General features: G+C 49.0%; 1 protein-coding gene across 1 annotated transcript in view; it reads right to left on the bottom strand.

Moving 5' to 3' along the window:
• Nucleotides 1-3,978, bottom strand: part of SCAPER (S-phase cyclin A associated protein in the ER) — a 412,160-nt gene extending 408,182 nt beyond the window's left edge. The window contains exon 1 of the mRNA XM_062206396.1: nucleotides 3,918-3,978. The gene's annotated coding sequence lies outside the window, so the exon portion shown is untranslated. The remainder of the gene's footprint in view (nucleotides 1-3,917) is intronic.
• Nucleotides 3,979-16,874: the final 12,896 nt, after the last annotated feature.

Genomic DNA, 16,874 nt, shown 5'->3' on the forward strand with positions numbered 1-16,874 from the left:
GGGCCCCTGCACCCACTTGGGAGACCCGGAAGAAGCTCCTGGCTTTAGATCAGCCCAGCTTTGGCCATTGCAAGCATTTGGGGAGTGAACCACAGCATGGAAGACTTCTCTCTCTGCCTCTCAAATAAATATATCTTTAAAAAAAAAAAAGGTAGAAAACTTAATGCAGCGATAGGTGTTTGGCTCAGTGATTAAAACACTACTGGGGGAGGGGGCAGAGTGCTGTGGCATAGAAGGTTAAACTACCATCTGCAGTGCTGGCTTCCCACGTGGACGCCAGTTTGAGTCCCAGCTGCTCTGCTTCTGATCCAGCTCCCTGCTAATGCACCTGGGAAGGAAGCAGGGGTTGCCCCGAGTGTTTGGATCCCAGCATCCACATGGGAGATCTGGAAGAGGCTCCTGGCTTTGGTCTGGCCCAGCCCTGGCCATTGAACCCATCTGGGGAGTAAACCAGTGGATGGAAGCACTGTGTGTGTGTGTGTGTGTCTTTCTGTAACTCTGACTCTCAAAATAAATAAAAATAAGTCTTTTTTTTTTTTTAAAGTAACTTCCATCTTGTATAAGATAATCTCCTTGGGGGGCTCTCTGTTAGTGCAGATTAGCCTACACCCTAAATAACACACCAAGTCTTAACAATTCTGCCTCCTAAATAAACCCAGAAAACACAAATCCGCTGTGTCTGAGCCATCACCATCTCGAGCCTAAATTACTGCAGCCTCTGCAACACCAACGACCAACATTCCCCCAAATCACCTGCAGGTGAGGAAAGCAGACAGGGAGAGAGGGTGAGAGGGGGAGATCTTCCTTCCACTGGTTCACTCCCCAAATGGCTGCAAAGAGCCAGGTCTGGCCTAGGCTAAAGCCTAGAGCCAGGAACTCCATCCTTGGCTTCACATGCGTGGCATAACTAAGAAACTGGATTGGAAGGGGCCGACGCAGTGGGTTAACACCCTGGCCTGAAGCACCGGCATCCCATATGGGTGCCGGTTTGAGGCCTGGCAGCTCCACTTCCAATCCAGCTCTCTGCTATGGTCTGGGAAAGCAGCAGAAGATGGCCCAAGTTCTTGGGCCCCTGCATCCGCGTGCTCTTGGCTCCTGGCTTCGGATCAGCACAGCTCTGGCTGTTGCAGCAATCTGGGGAGTGAACCATCGGATGGAAGAACTCCCTCCCTCCCTCCCTCTCTGCCTCTCCTCTCTTTGTGTAACTCTGACTTTCAAATAAATAAGTAAATCTTTAAACAAACAAACAAACTGGATTGGGGGCAGAACAGCAGGACTCCCAACCGCTCCTGCGACATGCAACGCCAATGTTGCAAAAGACAATTTTTTTTTTTTTTTTTTGACAGGCAGAGTGGATAGTGAGAGAAAGAGACAGAAAGGTCTTCGTTTTTGCCGTTGGTTCACCTTCCAATGGCCACTGCGGCCGGCGCATCGCGCTGATCCAAAGCCAGGAGCCAGGTGCTTCTCCTGGTCTCCCATGCGGGTGCAGGGCCCAAGCACTTGGGCCATCCTCCACTGCCTTCCCGGGCCACAGCAGAGAGCTGGCCTGGAAGAGGGGCAACCTCTTCCAGGTGTGCCGGCGCCGCAAGGCGGAGGATTAGCCTGTTAAGCCACGGCGCTGGCCTCCTTGCAAAAGACAGTTTAAACACTGCACAATACCAGCCCCTCAAACATGAAGATGCAGGATGCGTTAGGCCTACCTCTGACGCAGCATCACAGAAGTGGTAGTTCTGATATTTGCTGGGGGAAGAGAGGCCAAAGAGACCTCTCCCCATTCTACTACATAAGCACACGGCCAGAAAGTACCATCTGTAAAGCAGAAAGCAGGCCCTTTCCAAACAGCCTCTGCTGGCATCACGTTCCTGGACTTCCCAGCCTCCAGACTGTGAGAAACAAACTGCTATTGTCTGCATCCAACCTAAAGCATTTCCTCGTGGCGACCCAAGTGGACTAAGACACATGGAGGTCTGTACACAGCTCAAGGGAGAGGGAGAAAGAAGGACCAAGTGTCTGCTGATGGCTGTGAGTCATTCACTGCTATAAACAAGCATATCAGGTGGCTAATATTATCTCTCTTCTACAGAGAAAACCAAGGTTCAGAAAAACTGGCCACAGGCCAAGCGGCGAAACTGGGATTCAAACCGTCCTAGTTATCAAATCACACTTCTTCCCACAAAGAAAACGCTCCCCATGATGCTAAAAATTGACTGATTAAAATGTTTAATTCCCCAGTGGATATTATTCAAATCATTTCAATATGTGGCATAAATCAACCTACACCTGAGACATTTTGGGGAAGTCACAGTGAACAGAAAAAGACGAGAGGTAGAAGCACCAATTTAGGGGGCGGCGCTGTGGGCTAAGCCTCTGCCTGCGACACCTGCATCCCATATGGGCACCGGTTCGTATCCCAGCTGTACCTCTTCAGATCTCTCTGCTTACAGCCTGGGAAGGCAGTGGAGGATGGCCCAAATGCTTGGGCCCCTGCACCTATATGGGAGACCTGGAAGAAGCTCCTGTTTCCCTGGCTTTGAATCAGCTTAGCTCTGACCACTGTGGCCATTTGGGGAGTGAACCAGTATATGGAAGACCTTTCTGTCTCTGACCTCTCTAACTCTGCCTCTCAAATAAATAAATATCTTTAAAAAAAAAAAAAAAAGCACCAACTTGGGCCAAACTGATAGTGGGCAAAGCTGAATTCCAGATTTGCCACCCACAAAGCAGCGATCCGAGTCTCAGCTTCCACATTCATAAAATGACCGCTTCCCACCCCTGTACCTCAGACTATTTAGGACAATGAAAATGCGATGCTGATGAAATCAATCAGTACACAAAACAAATTACAGGGGCAAGCATTTGGCCTAGAGGTTAAGTCCCGAGTTAGGACGCCCATATCCGGTATCTGAGGCTCCACACCTGCTTCCAGGTGGGGTTCTCCGCTAACGCAGACCCTGGGAGCCGGTGGCTCACGTAACTGGGTCCCTGGTACCCATGGGGAAAATCTGGGCTGAGTGAGTCCCCAGGCAGCTGGGGCGGGATCCAGCAGGTGCCAGCCAGTGCACTCTCCCTCCTTTTCTTTCTCTCTCAAATGAATAAGGAAAAATTCAACCAAACGAAACAAATTATGATACATACAAGAAATTACTACCTATTCCGCGAGATGACTTCGGGAATAGTTATTTATTTCCATGGAAAACAACGGGGCGGAGAAGAGATCCGACCCACAAGCAGCAGGAAGCGGCTCCATCTCAGCGGGAGCCACCGGACAGCAGCAGGTGCACCTCCAAGGGGCAAGTCTCTGCTCGCTTTCCAACAACCCCGGCCCTGCCTGGGGCCAGTCCCGGATTCTCGCCAGGTGCCCTGCGCGGGACCGACCGGAGGCGCGCCCAGGTGCGAGGCCCCGGGCAAACCGCACCCTCCCGGCCTGCAATGGGGAGCCCACTCCCGCCCCCGCTTCCCGGGGCGCCGGCCGGCCGCGGGAGCGCTCAGAAGAGGACGCTGGCCATCACCTGTCCAGGCAAAGGAGGGGCCGGCGGCTCCCACGGACGCCCTCCTGCAGAAGCCTCGGCCGGGCCGCCCCCTCAGCGGCGGTCAGGCAGCGCCCACCCACCCCAGCCCCGGCTGGTGCGCGGGGCTCCCACGTCGCTCACGCCCCGCAGGCCCAACCGCGCCCCCCAGCCTCCCGAGCGGACCCCTGGGCGCCGGCGAGCGGCCGCGGCTCCCCTCCCCCCGCGACGATCCCGGTCTCCCTCCCGCCCCGCCGCCGCCGTCCCGCACGCCCAGGTGAGGGGAGGCAGTGGCAGGGCGCACCCCGCCGCCATCTTGTCCCCCCGGCCCCCGCAACGCTTGTCCCCGGCCGGCGCCCCAGCCCGGGCCCGCCCGGATCTGCGCAACGCGCGCCCCTCGCGGACACTCACCCCGGCCGCCCGGCGCAGGTCGGGGCGGCTCCGAGCGTCCCGCCGGGAAAGGGGCGGGGCGGGGCGGGGCGGCCGCGGAGGGGCGGGGCGGCTCCGGGCGCACCACGTGACCGCGGCCCCGGCCGCCGGCGCGCAGGCGCAGCGCGTTTCGCGCCGCCGGGGCGCCGAGGCGGGAGGTGGGGGCGTGGGGCTGGCTCGCGGCGCGCGCCCGGCGGCGTCTCTGGAGCGGCCGCTCTCCTCAGACGGCCGGTTCGGGCCACACTGGCCTGTCGCTTGGATTCGGGCTCCTCCCTCGGCCTGCGTTATCGCCACAGACGCCAGATTGCAGGGGCGAAAGCGCCTGACAGAGCCGCTTGGCCTCCGCCGCGGCGTCAACGGGCCCCTCAGTACCGGCGACTTCGCCAAATGGGCGAACGCGGAATGAATTCAGTAGCCGGACGGGTATTTGGGTCACTGTGTGGAACAAAATCGGACACAGCGCGGACCGTAGCTGTGAGAAGAGCCTCCGGCGGAAGACAGGCTGTGGACCGGCCCTGCGGCTGTGCCCCTCAGCAGCCCGCCGCGCGGGAACGCTCCACGGCCCGTAGAAGACAGCCGGGCCTGGTCCTACAGCCGGCCCGAAACGCCTTCCAGCCTCGCCCGCCCTGGAACCTCCTGTCAACCCGCCAGACTCCGCTTCAGCGGGGCCTGTTCTCTTCCTTTCAGAGCTGCCGGTCCGAGCTGCGCTTCTCTGGTTATTTGTAAGTGAGGACGTCTCCGGGTCCTCGGCTGGCCGCTCTCTGCCTTCTGCCCAGCCACCCCCGCAGAAACCATTCCCCCCAGGTCACCGCGGGTGTCTCCACCGCGGAGCCTGCGGACGCGATCTTCACGAGCCGACTCGGTGCCCCTGCCTTCGCTGCGCCCACCTGCAGCCCCGGGAATGCTGCCTTGCCTCCCGTGTTCACTCATTTTTTCACATCTCTTTCTCTAACCACTCCCTCTCCATCTCCCGAAGTCTCATCTTGCTCCTCGTGTCCCTGAAGTGCTGAAACCTGTTGGGCATAGATGCACACTCTCTTTTCCCAGGGGACACACGCCATGTGATTACTGAGTCACTTCAGTTAGCATCCTTATGCTCGCCCTGATTTCTGCTCCTGTAACTGGGTTTGCACTGGGCATTTCCACTTGGATTTGTTAAAACTCAAGACCAAAAGAAAAAAAAAACAAAACTCATCTTTCTTAGATACGTATAAAAGTGCTTAATTGAGAGAAAACATACTATACAACTCGCTCATTTAAATTATGCAAACCAATGATTTCTAGTAAATCTGGAGAGTAGTGCAGTCATCACTGTGATTTTAAAACCTTTTCATCATTCCTAAAAGAAATCCTGAACTCATTAGCAGTTACTCCCTCATTTTCCTTCAACACCTTCAGCCATAGGCAACCACTAATCTACTTTAAGTGTGTACAGATTTGCCTATTTTGGATATTTTGTATAAAAGGAATGTAGGGTGTTTTGTAACTGGCTTTTTTTTTTTTTTTTTTTGACAGGGTGGATAGAGAGAGAGACAGAGAGAAAGGTCTTCCTTTACCGTTGGTTCACCCTCCAATGGCCGCTGCAGCCGGCGCACCGCGCTGATCAGGAGCCTATTGAGCTGCATCGCTGACCAGCTTTTTTTTTTTTTTTTTTTTTTTGAAGATTTATTTTATTTATTTGAAAGATAGAGACAGATGGCCGGCGCCGCGGCTCACTAGGCTAATCCTCCGCCTTGCGGCACTGGCACACCAGGTTCTAGTCCCGGTCGGGGCACCGGATTCTATCCCGGTTGCCCCTCTTCCAGGCCAGCTCTCTGCTGTGGCCAGGGAGTGCAGTGGAGGATGGCCCAAGTCCTTGGGCCCTGCACCCCATGGGAGACCAGGAGAAGCACCTGGCTCCTGCCATCGGATAAGCGCGGTGCGCCGGCCGCAGCGCGCCAACCGCGGCGGCCATTGGAGAGTGAACCAACGGCAAAGGAAGACCTTTGTCTCTCTCTCACTGTCCACTCTGCCTGTTAAAAAAAAAAAGAAAGAAAGAAAGATAGAGACAGAGAGAGAGGTCTTCCATCCACTCCTTAGATGGCCACAACGGCCAGAGCTGAGCCAATCTGAAGCCAGGAGCTTCTTCCGGGTCTTCCACATTGGTGCAGGGGCCCAAGGACTTGGGCCATCTTCTACTGCTTTCCTGGGCCACAGCAGAGAGCTGGATCAGAAGTGGAACAGCTGGGTCTCGAACCGGATGCCTACACTTCAGGCCAGGGCCTTAACCTGCTGCCCCCTGGCTTCTTTCACTTAGCATAACATTCTCCAGGGACATCCACATTGTACCATACACCAAAACTTCCTTTTTGTGGCTGAATACTGCTCCATTGCATGGAATATACACCACCATTTATGCAGTCATTCGTCACTTGATGGACATTTAGGTTATCTCCACTTTTTCATTATTCCCTGCTCTGGGCTTCCAAAGTGTTTCTTACAGATTCTGATAATGAGAACCTTTTCGAAGGAAGAGATCAAGAACTCGGAGTAAGGCTGGTACTACAATGCAGAGACAGAACTTTCTGTCTCAGGTGGATCCCCAGTCTTCTCTGCTTCCTCCTGCTGTCAGCTCTATTCTCTCAAGCCACAAGCTCCCCCTGTCCACTTAAGGAATCTGCTCTCTAACCGTGCACACAATCCACCATAACCACCAAGGTTCTGTTTTTCTTTCCGTGGAACTGAACATGTGCAGCTATTTAAATTTAAATGAACTATGTTAGATCACATCTTCTGTCATGCAATCCAAATGTCAGTAATCAACAGCTACATGTGACTGATGCCTGCTGTACTAGACAGCACAGATATAGTTCCCATCCTTCCAGAAGGTTCTGTGTATACAGCACAGGTCTAGAGACACTGTCTCAGTATTATTTTTATCCAGGCTGCTACAACAAAACAACTAATAAACAGAAGTTTGTATCTCACTATTCTTGAGACTGAGAAGTCCAAGGTCAAGTTGCCAGCAGATTTGGTACAAGTTGAGGACCTGCTTGTTGCCACACAGGCAATGATGTTGCTATGCCTTCACATGGTGAAGAGGTGAGGGAATCCTACTTGGTCTTCTTTATAAGGGTACTATTATTTTCATAATGTCTCTATCCTCATGATGTAAGCACTTCCCAAAGACCCCCACCTCCTAATTACATCACATTGGGAGTTAGGATTTCAACTTGCAAAGTTTAGGGGGAGGGTAGAAAGGGGTAACACAAACACTTGGCCCACAGAAAATTCTCATAATCATATCCCAAAAAAAGCCTGATTCTTCCTGGTCATTTTGTCAACCAAGCTCTGTTATAGGGTATCAGCCATTCACTGGCTGTTTTGGATAAGATGCCCACCCCAGGTAGGGATGAATATGGGTTCGGGTGGGCCAAATAAGACGGAGCATGAGAACATGTCTCATGGAAGGTAATAGCAAGACAAAATACTGAACTTGATCTATTAACTTGACTTTCCTAATCATTTAGGAACACCTATACCCCCCATGCTACCTCCTTCTCCCATTATTGGCACCCTGATGGCAAAGAATGTGTAGTGCTTATCCTCAGTGCTTAGCATAGTACTTGACACTTAGTAGGAGCTCTACAAGGGCTAATTGTGTGATTAGTACTGAAGGAGTTTGGGGGTAAGAGAGGACTTTAGTCTGGATAGGTTTTTTTAAAAGATTTATTTGTAAGTTACACAGAGAGAAATCTTCCACATGGGATGCTGGCATCATAGGCATTGGCTTTACCTGCTTCACCACAACACTGGCTCCTGCTGCGTTCTTTTGCCCCTTAGCTTCTGGGGAGCTTCAGCCAATGAAAGACACTGGGAAAAGACTAGAAGGCACTAGGAGAGGAGAAGCCAGATTTCTCTTCTTTTTTCTCTCCCTAAGGCGTCTCCAGTGGCCAATGCATCTTCTTCATGGCTCTCACTCCCTCTGGGAAGCTCTTGCCGTGGCTCTAAATTTTGCCTGATAGCCTCGGCTTTGAGGTCATGGCAAAATCACCTCTTGTTCACCAGAGGATGGATTTTGTTCATGGTTTCAAGTAAATACAGCGATTACCACTTAGCAAGTAGAAAATGGAATTCAAGCAATCGGTGGCAGGCAATGGTACCATAACTGTGTAAATGAGTATCTGTGGTTGGTGGAAGAGCCAGTTGAAGGTAAGGAAACTGGAAAATTTGGAGCTGCTGTTATTACCATGTGTTATGTATGTATGTTAATCACAAGGACTGTGGAGTAGGCTGACAACTTCAGAAGCGTTCGCTTAGAGAAAGAAAAAGCTGAAATTCTCAGCTCAAGCCTTGGTCAAAGAAACAAAAAACTTCCACAGTGCCCCCAAAGAATCTCTTCTTTCTTGTGGTCAAAAGGAAGATCATGGCTAAGGATTTTACTGGAGTAAAATGAAATTAAAATTGTATTTTCTCCAAGTTATGTTAAAGGTAGGGTGTGAACTGGAAAGTATTGTGACTCTGAGACTTAGGATGGGGATATTTGAGGTGAATTCCTACCAGCTCCTTACATGTTCCTGAGTGCCCCTTGCTAATGCTTCCTCTCTCTGAGAAAACATGTCTTCCCTGGTTGAACAATTCTATATGCAGCTGTTGCCTTGCTAAAGGAAGTCTGTTCTCCCCAATCCTCCCTACCACACCTCACTACCTCCAGACCCACTTCTAAAGTCAAATCTAGTGACCTAGGAGAGAAATTTAAGGTTTATTTATGAAACAAAGAATATGCCAAAACCACTGCGCTACCTTGTGTATTATATCAGCAACTACTTGGAAAACATAAATGGCAAAAGATTCAAATGTCATTTTTTAAGGAAAGATAGAATATAATACGAGCCATGTTATACATGCAAATAAGGGCTGGTATCTGGGCTAGTGGTTGAGCCTCCAGTTGGGATGTCCGTATCCCATATTGAAGGGCCCGAGTTCAAGTCCTGGCTCTGCTCCTGATTTCAGTTTCCTGTGAAGCACATCCTGGAAGGCGGCAAGCAGTGGTTCAAGTAGTTGGGTCCTTCCACCCACATAGGAGACTCAAACTGAGTTGCCAGCCCCCTCTTCAGTCTAGCCAAGCTTCAGTCATTTGGGACATTTGGGGAGTGAACCAGCAGATGAGGTACTCTCTCTCTTCCTCACTCTCTCCCCCACCTCAAATTTTTAAAAATAAAGGAAAATACACACACACACACACACACACAATATGGGTGTCCATACCAGAGATTTTGATTTTGATGTGCTAAATCAAGCAGCTAAAAGCATTATAATGATTTGCTCGGTTTGTTGACTGAAACTAGGATTCAGTGGTGGCCAACATTCAATGATGCAGACATACAAGGACATTCCTCACAGAAGGTGAAGACAGGAATGCAAAGGGATTTATGCAAAGGGTCAAAGGCTGTGGGAATGTTGGAGTGGAAGTGCTCAGCCACTTCCTGCCTGTGTTTCCTAGAAATGCCCAGGGGACAGCAAGGCATCCTGAAAATATTAGCAATAGTAGAGGCGTCCAGGGGGCCAGTTCTGTGCCATAGCAGGTTTAGCTGCCTCCTGCAGTGCCAGCATCCCATATGGGCACCGGTTCAAGCCCCGGCTGCTCCACTTCTGATTCAGCTCCTTGCTAATGCACCTAGGAAAGCAGCAGAAGATGGTCCAAGTACTTGGGCTCCTGCACCCACTTAGGAGACCCTGTAGAAGCTCCTGGCTCCTGGCTTCGGATTGGCCCAGCTCCAGCCATTGCAGCCATTTGGAGTGAACCAGCGGATAGAAGATCTCTCTCTCTCTCTGTAACTTTGCCTTTCAAATAAATGAATAAATCTTGAAGAAAAAAAAGGAGAGGCATCCTTTAGAATTCCATAGTGGTTGTCTTCTCCAGACCATGGATGGCTGAAGTGGGTTTTTGAATACCAGCAGACTGTAGGCAAAGTAACACAGGTCAGGTGCTAATACTTAGCCATCAAGACAAGGGGGCCTGTTACCATAGTTCTCAGCAGGGATAGAGTGTCCATCACAGTGTTTTGGCCCTCAAGGGTCTGTGGCAGTGCTAATTGATGATAGGGTCCCTAGAGTTGAAATAGATGGGCAGCCTATTTGATATATACAACTGGGAAAACTATAGGTCTGTGAATAGAAACCTGACTTGAGTTGCCACAAAAGGAAGTCAGAACATCTCATTTAGTTCCCACACCTAAGTCATTTCACATACCTAGTGCTCAGGGATTGAAGCAGGAGCTGGATCCCCCTGAAGAAGGACACTGTGGCATTGTCACAACTGTACACTATCAATATCTCTCCAAGAAAAAGGGCTTGGGTTTGTTAGGAAGATAAGCATATACTGAGGAGAGGGACATAGCTAGGCTTTTGAGGGGATTGTTAAATACTGTTCTGAGTTTATTCTCATCACTGGGGACCCCTGAATAGATTGAGGGCATTGGGTAGTCAGGTCATACAAGAGATTCATATCCAAGTCCATCACACAGAGGGCTCAGTGGGTTCTGTAGACCCACTATGTGCTTATTTCTACAGGTCCTAAATGTATATTGGACTAGATATACTTGTCACCTTGCAGAATCCCAGCACTGCCTCCCTGTCCCGTGAACAAAGGAGGTAGAGCCAAGGAGAAACTCCTAGAATTTCCCTCTGTAACAGAAAAATAAACCCAAAGAAATACCACATCCCTGTGATAACTGCAAACATCAGTGCCACCAAAAGGGACTCCCCACCACATCTCTGCGGAATTCCTGTGTCTGAACACTGGCAAAACTAGATGTTGATTCCTCTTGAAGATTCTGCTCCAGACATGGTATCTTTGCTGGAACAAATCAACATAGTCCTGCCATCCAGAACACAGCACTTCCATCTGTGGGAAGCAGCAATATACCTTCATGGTTTCACTTCAGGGACATGTCTACTCTCAGACTGTCATGGTCTAATCCATAGGAACCCTTATCATTTGGACATCCCATAGAATATCACTCCAATACAATACTTCTGATAATAATACATCTGATAATATGCTGAATGGCATGGTGAACAAAAAATAGCAAACATTCTAGAAGCCTTAGTAAGACATATGCATGTCACAAACAAAATTTCAATGAGAGGGATGTTGACATGCACCAGTGACTCTCAACCAGAGGCAGGTTTTTCTCAAGGGGACATATGGCAGGTGGTATCTAGGAACATTGGTCATAACTCAAGGTGGGCAAGTTATTGGATAATGGCATCTAGACAGTAGAGGCCAGGGCACTGCTAAACATCTTTCAATGCATAGGACAGCTCCCCACAGCCTAAACTATCAAGATTGAAATTGAGAATCCATGCTATAGTCAAAGACAATTTTCTGCATCATGACCATTGTAAAACTAAGAAAAGGGCACCTCAAGTACATTTAAATATATTTCTCAGATATGTATTGAGGAACCTATGTTCTTAGAAAAGGAAGAGGCTCTACAGCAAGTCAAGGGTACTGTGCAAGCCTAATTAATCTGGAAGGTTTTAATTGTCTGTGGCAAGTAAGAATGCTGTACAGATCCTCCAGCAAACCTACACAGAATCTTGGGTTCTGACACAATGTCATGCTCCCCTGTGCTTAAAGAACACTGGATTCTAAGAAAGACTGGATCTTGAGGACCTCAAGATAGATCTGATCAGTGCTACTCATCCTGAGCCACCACAAAATCAAGCACTCCTATCAGTAGTCCATCATCAATTGAAAGTGCCAGCACTGTGGTGCTATGGGTTAAACCAACGCTTGTGACTCTGACATCTCATCAGAGTGCTGTTCAAGTACAACCTGCTCTGCTTCCAGTCCAGCCCCCTGCCAATTCATCTGGGAAAGCATCAGAAGATGCTCCAATTGCTTGGACCCCTGTCACCCACGTGAGAGACCCAAATAGAATTCTGGCCTCTGGTTTTGGCCTGGCCCAACCCTGGCCATTGCAGCCATTTGTGAACCAGAAGATGGAAGATCTCTCCATCTCCCCCTTTCTTTCTCACTCAGCCTTTCAAATAAATAAAATAAACCTTTTTAGAAGTGCTATATACCATATCTGGCTCAAGCAGCTCAGGAGGACACAGGTAAGTTACATGGATAGGTGGCCTCATGAGGAATTCTCTGGAAACAGTTGTTGAAGAGAAAACACTTAGGGCTGATTTATACATGGGTCTGCACAATATGTTGGCATCAGCTGGACATGGCCTGCTGTAAAACGTACAGTAATAGCTCTGGGGAAAATGGAGAAAGGCAGTCCTCCTAGGCAGTACATATGGATATGCACTTCACCTGGAAGGAGACATCACCTGTCATATACATCTACTCTTTCTCCTTGATAGCGACTAAAGGTTCTACCTGTTGCTCAGAGGTTTAGAAGGAATAAATGAAATGTTGGCAATAAGGAAATCTGAAGAAGGATATGGATGGATGAATCTCTCAAAACAGATGCATAGTATAAGGATTTTTGTGGCAAAAAGGCATCCACTGAATAGGAAGCTGTGAACAATCAGTGGAACAAGAACACTCATTCTTGGGTGTTAATCAACTTCCATATTCAAGCATGCTGGTTCCAGCTCAGTGAGCCCATCTATTACCAGCCATGGCAGCAGGGATGAGGCAATCCATGGGATTAACAACATGGACTTTGTTCTCCAAGGTGGAAAGACCAGCCTAACAGTGGCAGAGGCCACACTGAGTCCCTAAGTTGGCATCCTGTCTGGAGTTACTGGGGACATATTGACTGTGTTGACCTCTTCCATCAAGGAGGACCAGAAATGTCTCCTGGCTAGATCAGACTCTTTTCTTTCCTTACTATTTAGCATGGATCTGCCAGCACCACCATCTGTGGATCTATCAAATGTCATGATTCTCTGATTCATGATCATGATATCCCATACAAGGTTGCTTCTCACCAAGAATCTCATTTGTAAGCAAAAGAAACAGGCTCATGCTCTTGGAATTCCCTGATCTTATCACAGATCCAATCACTTGAGGACAAGTGACCTGGTAGGTTGGTAGGTTGACCTATCCAAGCCATAATGAGAGCACCACCTATGAGGTAACCACTCAAAATAAAATGTGGTCCTACACAACGGAGGATATGCTTTGACCCAGTGGCCAACAGACAGTACTTGCTCCACAGCCAAAATACCCAAGTTCTGGAAACTATTTCACCTAATAGCCCACTGACCAAATCTGGTTTCCTTTTCTTTCTCCATACCCTTAATCCCTTCTGGTTTAGAGGTGTTGGTTCCTATCTCAGTCCAAGTTCTTCTCCTAAGTTGAGATCTTGGGTGCAGATAGTTTATCTGGGAAGTGATCCCAGAAAGCCCAAGCAGAGAATGAGGAAGGTTCTTCAAGGGAAGAAGGGAAACCATTAGGTGTAGAATGATGAGCAGGTGCTGCTGCGAGCAACCGAAGTTCAGTCTCACTGAGACCCCTTTGAAAAACAGGATGGAAGAAGCTTTTGAATTATCCTTTTGTAGGATGAGTAGGCAACCCACTAATTACAATTCACAGGACATTGGCTCCCTCACATTTCTGGGCCACACTTTCCCATGCAAAGTGAAGAGAAGGGGGAAGGTGGTTATTGTGTAGGGAGCTCTATTGCGGCTGCAGGTGAACTCATGGGCTGAGGAGACGTGGAGAGAAGGATTCACTTCCCCTGCTACGGTTCCCAATGGAGGTACAATTTTGTCACGGGGATGCAGTGCATCACCATGATCCCACTGAATGTTAAGTCTAAACTGCCTCTGACTATTTTGCAGTCCTCATGCCACTAAAACAACAGCCAGAGGATGGGTTGTAATACTGGATGGAGTGATCAGACCCAAATAGCAAGGGGAATTTGGGTTTCTGCTACATAATGTGCGTGGGGAAGACCCTATCTAGACCACAGTGCGGAATCAGTCTGTCGCCAATAGAAAAGGTTAAAAGGAGACCCTAATGGAATGACTTCACCAGTTGCCTTCTGTATTATCTATTCCTGCTATGGACTGGAAGCTTGTTTCTTGAGCAAGTCTTGAAGATATGGTCATTTGGTGACATTGCAACTAAGATGTCAACTTCATGCAAAAATGAGTACAGCAGAACAGCCAGCTTCACTCTGAAAGAGTGTGAGCAGTGTGGCAGCGTCGTGTACAGTGCCTGGCACTCTGTGGGTGCTTCATAAATGAATAGGAGTTTCCATTTGAAACATATTTGAACTTTTAAAATAAAGCATTTTATTCCTTTTAAATAAAAAAAGACCCTATTAAAGATGCAACGAAAGCAAGACAACTAAAGATTCTTTAAGAGCAAAAGTTTGGAGCTGGTGTTGTGGCCCAGTAAGTAAAGCCCCTGCCTGCAACAGCAGCATCCCATATGAGCACTGGTTCAAGTCCTGGCTGCTCTACTTTTTTTTTCCTTAAGATTTATTTATTTATTTATTTGAAAGAGTTACAGAGAAAGAAAGAGGGAGAGACAGAGAGATTGTCCATCCATTGGTTCACTCTCAAAATGGCCACGATGGCTGGAGCTGCTCTGATCTGAAGCCAGGAGCCAGGAGCTTCTTCCAGGTTGTCTACGTGGGTGCCATGTCTGTGACATATGGGCCCAACTGATTCTCATCACTGCCTTGTTTCATTGCTCATCCCATGTTCCAGTTGTCCTTAGTCAACTAAGGACTAAGTCCTTGGCTGACTGTAGTCCTTTACCTGAGTAGCAATCCAAAATTTTGCTCTTTAAAAAAAAAAAAAGATTTAATTATTTGTTTGAAAGGTAGAGTTACAAAGACAGGGAGAGAGAGAGAGATCTTCCATCAATTAGCTCACTCCCCAAATGGTCGCGATGAATGGGGCTAAACCAAGCCAAAGCCAGGAGCCTAGAACTCTATCTGGGTCTCCTGTGTGGTTGGCAGGGGTTCAACTACTTGGGCCATCTTCTGCTTTCCAAGTACATTAGCAAGGAGATGGATCAGATGTGGAGAAGCTGGGGCCAGTGCTATGGCGTAGAAGCTGCCACCTGCAGTGCCAGCATCACATATGGATGCCGGTTCAAGATCCGGCTGCTCCTCTTCCAATCCAGCTCTCTGCTATGGCCTGAGAAAACAGTGGAAGATGGCCCAAGTCCTTGGGCCCCTGCACTGGTATGGGAGACCTGGAAGAAAGTCCTGGCTCCTGGCTTTGGATAAGCACAGCTCTAGCCATTGTGGACATCTGGGGAGTGAACCAGCGGATAAAGACCTCTTTCTCTTTGCCTTTGTCTTTGACTCTGCCTTTCAAATAAATAAATAAATCTTTTAAAACAAAAAGCGTGATTAACCAATGATTTCTTTTTCCCTTTTTGTTGCTACTTTATACAAAGAGGGCCAAAGGTATTTAACTTTGCCAGTGAGTTCATATGTCATCAGACCTTTCAGAAGCCACAGTTTGACGGGGAAGGCCGTGAAATTCCCCAGAAGCTCTGGGCTTCAAGGTGGCGGTGATGACTAATCTCACCCTGGGGAGGAGACCACTGGGGCCTCTATGTGAAGCAAGGTAGCCACTTGCTAAACAGAAGCAGGACATTGTTGTTCTATGGTTTGTCTCATTGTCTGTTGTTTGATTTGTCAGCTCTTTGAGATTTACAATGTATTATAATTTTTTGACAAACCTGATACATAATCTACTATTAATCCAGTGCCCACTCTAGTTCTATAGGACGTTAATACCCCACTGGTGGCAGCCTCAGCACACTAACAAGCATCTGAGCCTATGCTCATTGTTAAGAAAAGAGGTGCAAAATGGAGAGGAGGCAGTGTATGAATTTACAGCCAGGCCGAATTTATTCAGAGAAAATAAATTCGTATCGGTGGGAGACCAACTGCCCATGTACCCATGATGGAACACGTGGCAAAAGGCCCCAACCCCAGGGGCATGGCCTTTTTATGTTTTAGGAGGGCTGGGGATAGGGGTGGGGTAGGGGGCAGCAGGCAGGGGGGAATTCTTGGAACTGGTCTTTTTTTTTTTTTTTTTTTTTTGACAGGCAGAGTGGACAGTGAGAGAGAGAGAGAGAGAGAGAAAGGTCTTCCTTTGCCGTTAGTTCACCCTCCAAAGGCCGCTGCGGCCGGTGCGCTGCGGCTGGTGCGCTGCGGCTGGTGCACCGCGCAGATCCGAAGCCAGGAGCCAGGTGCTTCTCCTGGTCTCCCATGCGGGTGCAGGGCCCAAGCACTTGGGCCATCCTCCACTGCCTTCCCAGGCCACAGCAGAGAGCTGGACTGGAAGAGGAGCAACCAGGACAGAATCCGGCGCCCCGACCGGGATTAGAATCCCGTGTGCCGGCGCCGCAGGTGGAGGATTAGCCTAGTGAGCCACGGTGCCGGCCAGCACTGGTCTTTTAAGTGTTCAGAGCAACTGGTCTTTCAGGTGGCTGTAAGGGGTGAGGTATGAAGACAATATGGCGTGAGACCCAACTGATTTTCAAGGGTTCGGAACACATCCCAAAGTTTATCTCCTTTGGGCAATGAGGGAGAATGGCTGAGGCTTGAGTCCTTATTCCATCAATCCTGACTCTGAGTATAGATAAGGAGAAGGGGCACCAGTTTCTCTCTGGCTACTTCCTGCTGATAGGGGGCGTAGACATGGAGCCAGGACTTGAGTGGTGACGTATACTCGAGATCGGATTGATTGAAGAAGAGCAGTCTTGTGTCACTCCCGTGAGATGGCTTGAGACATAGCAGTTATTCCTTCCTGCAAGAACTTTTGGAATACGTTAATTATGCATGGCAGAAATAGGAGCACTATGATTATGAGGACAAAAATAGACACTAGAGACATTGCCCACGGTGGAAATGATGGCCAAAATGAGGCAGAGTTACCTTTGGAATACCTCTCATTGCGCATCAGCCTGAGAGAGGTGGATCCTGTGGAGGTAGACTTGTATGAGGGAGATGTTATTAG

The sequence above is a fragment of the Lepus europaeus genome, chromosome 11, assembly GCF_033115175.1.
Source record: "Lepus europaeus isolate LE1 chromosome 11, mLepTim1.pri, whole genome shotgun sequence".
Lineage (NCBI taxonomy): Eukaryota > Metazoa > Chordata > Mammalia > Lagomorpha > Leporidae > Lepus > Lepus europaeus.